The following is a 3,393-nucleotide window of genomic DNA, read 5'->3' as shown; positions in this document are numbered from 1 at the left end:
AGACGTAGTCTACCTTGGAGAGAACTGGCCATCCAGAACTGCGGACCACGTTTGAACATTGGGTTGAGAAGTAGAAATAAAAGAAGGGAGGGATAGAGCCTGAGGGAGCCTGAGGAGAGAGGGGGGAGTGGGAGGGGGTAGAACCTCGGAGAGAGAGACAGAGAAAGACGCAGAAACATTGAGAAAGTGGAAAGAAAGACAAACAGACAGACAGACAGACACACACACACACACATGATACACACATAATACACACACACATACATACATACATACAAACACACACACACACACACACAAACACACACACACAGGGAGAGGGAGAGAGAAGGAGAGGGATGACTTGCTCACAATGTCACGATTTATTCATTCTTTCAGTCTAAGACAGGTAACTGCAACCGATGTATACTTGAGGAAATCTAAGTGCCGTGTTTACGCACTGCTGGTCTGCAAAGGGTAAACTATCACTCTAACGCTCTTACATTCCCAAAGAGCGGCACAAAAACTAGTTTCAACTCCTCTGCACCACGCTGATAAGAAAACGGGAGGACGTTTCGTCCTGTATAATTGCATTATCATGAAAAGATGCACTAGTTTGGAAATGAACGTCCCGGCGATATTCTCGAGCCGCAGCTACAGGCAGTAATTTTCACAAATATCGACACTTTGCTGCCACATGATTCATCGCAGTAGAAATCGTTGTGGACAGCCACAAGTCGGAGTAAACGGTAAATGAGCGTAATTATCAACAATATCACACGCCCTAAATCCTCCTAAATTCTAATTATGGCGCTCGATTCCTGAGCTTGTTTTTACAACATATCATAGAGGGATGTAGCGGTAATTGTCGCCTATGTGGTTCTTTACGATAACTGTAATATGTTGGTGGGGGATTTTACCGACAGAGACGAGGGCGTTCGAAACTATGTGCAAGTCATCTTCTGCGTTTGGAAGTTGAACTTTTGAAGTTTTTTGTCTCGCCAGGCTGCATGCTTGCGACAATCGGACGAATTTATACACCCCGATACTTAAATTCAAGATTGATTTACAACGACTTAAAAGTTTTGCAGTAGTTCCTACAATTAAGCCTATGAATAACATTGCTGACGTGCAGCAAGCAAGCAGGGAGGAAATGTCACCTCAGCTTCCTTTTGAAAAATGAGAAATTAATCTCTATATCTAGCTATGCGTGTATATTATCCTACCTAGTATTTAAACAATAGAAAGCAAATTAAAAGTGCTTAGTTTCGGGGAGATCGGGCAAAATACCCAAAGATATGTTCTGTAAAAATATTCGTGCCTCAACAACAGACAAAAAGCCTGGCAGGAAAAAAAACTTACATTTATAGATGATCCCACTGCCTTTAATTCAAACTGGCCTCTGAAGGGCTCGTTTTCATAAAAGAAGATCCAATAATGCGGAGTGTGTTATTATATTATGTCTCTTTATCGCCCGCAATGTGATCATACCTATTCCTATAGTAAAGAGATTCGGATAAGGGGACGTATATTTGATGTTTTTGTTGCCTTCCATTTTTGCTAGTTGCAAGGTTTCCCTGTTCTTTTTCATGTCTTAAATGTTTTGACAGTGGGCACCTAATATCAACTAAGCTGCCTGAGTTGGCAATGTATTGCATTGTCTGCAATCTCAATAAATAAATAAATTACCTTACGATGTTTTGTTTTTCTTCAACAGACGCGCGCAGAGGCTACACTTGAATAGAGTAGAACGGCCGGTCAGAGAGGAGAGGAGATGTAGCAAAGAACACGTCCAACATGCGGTGCCTCCACACCTTCAATGCCCCGAAAGCGGCAGTACACGGTGTGTATCTGTAAGTCCCATCTTTGGCTCTTAAGATGCTATTGTCGAACTTTTTCTTTTGAACAGACTCATCTACTTGTAGACTGGATTCTGATCTGCGACAAATCTGTGACTACATCTTTATACGATGGATGTTTATGACAAGCCATTATTAGAAAAATGACAACGTTCTATCTAAACTTATCTTTTTTGTTTCAAGTCTGAAAAATAGAGAAACTTGAGACAGAAAGACTGTTTTAGCTTTTACAACCTAAGCAGTGAATAGTACGCCCATGTTTCTTATCTCTATGCAAAACATTGCTCGGTCATTGTCATTGATTTTAGGGGATGTTATGATTTATGATACAACTAGGGACCGAATGAGACAAGATAAAATCCCATCTTCCACTGAAAAAAAATAACACACAACGTGGTGGCAGAAAAAAAGGTTGCTGAAGAGAATGATTGATGACATTTTCCACCGAGAAGCGAGTACAGACCTGGAGCATTCTGTCGAAAGAACGACGTTTAGATGAACATGATGGAAAGATGAAGACGAAGATGGCGTCAGTAGTTTGAGTAGTGCGAGCAGCGTCCGCGTTGCCCTGCAGTTACACATTTATCAGCTCCCCTTTCCATCACACACAACGTCAACACAATCATCTATGCTTGGCCCGGATTGTATCATTTGTTTCAAGTTTGAAATGAGCGATTTCGAAGGCCTAAGGGGTTTGTACACAATTCCTTGTTCCGTATCTTCCAGAGTAACCTGTAGCAAAGATTTATGTCGTAGCCAGAGGCCGGGCGGACAGAACCCAACTCAGAGGTTGTCCGTTAAGACGTGACTGGCATGTAAACAGACCAAAAGGTCGTTTGGAGGCTCCTTTGTTTCCCCCACGCAAGCATTTCAGGGTTGAAAGGTTCAGTCAGAAACTCTTAACGACGACGTCCCCAACCGGTAGATCTGCCACATTTATCTGGTAGTTCTGTCGTTCCATGGCTGCAAAGTTTGCAGTCCGCGCCGGTCACCCAAGCCTGTTGTGGCTCGGCAGAGATAGAGAGAGTAAACGTTAAATGCCTTACGCTTCACTCTATGAATTCAGAGAGCCAGTACACCTCAACAGGATAAGTCCCATTTCTTTCAGTCTATCTCACGGTTCGTTTACAAATTAGTGCGTGATATCCGGAGAACGTTCAAGGTGACTTCAACTTCATTTTATCTCTCCGCTGGGCCAGAAAGTCTTGATTAAAACTTAGCCTACAAAGTGGACTAGGTCAGAAGATGTCTGGCGAAGTGCACAGAGGTCAATGTTGTGAAAGACACGCGTGAGGATTTACAACACTCATTATCACAGTAGGAAACCACTTAAGCATAATCCAAGATGGCCGCCCATCGCGGTGGGGTCACCTGAAATTGTTTACAGTTGGTTGACTTACTAGCAACACCTTTCGGTGCTTATGTAAAGTTGCCTTATTTGTTTGAAAAGAAGAAGAAGAAAAAGCGCGCCAATTCAAAATTCTGTCAAAATGTAAGATGGAGGATGTTCTGTCCCGGCAGGCTTAGCGCGCAAGCCGTTTGTGGATGTCAACAG

At 42.7% G+C, this 3,393-nt stretch overlaps 1 long non-coding RNA gene across 1 annotated transcript in view; it reads left to right on the top strand.

Moving 5' to 3' along the window:
- Window positions 1-3,393, top strand: part of LOC118412202 — a 47,031-nt gene that overhangs the window by 4,978 nt on the left and 38,660 nt on the right. Inside the window, exon 2 of the long non-coding RNA XR_004830739.1 lies at window positions 1,697-1,832. This is a non-coding gene — a long non-coding RNA (uncharacterized LOC118412202). The remainder of the gene's footprint in view (window positions 1-1,696; window positions 1,833-3,393) is intronic.

Source organism: Branchiostoma floridae, chromosome 3, assembly GCF_000003815.2.
Source record: "Branchiostoma floridae strain S238N-H82 chromosome 3, Bfl_VNyyK, whole genome shotgun sequence".
NCBI classification, from domain to species: Eukaryota; Metazoa; Chordata; class Leptocardii; order Amphioxiformes; family Branchiostomatidae; genus Branchiostoma; species Branchiostoma floridae.
The sequence above is the reverse complement of the archived record's forward strand: the minus strand, read 5'-3'. Positions and strand labels throughout refer to the sequence as shown.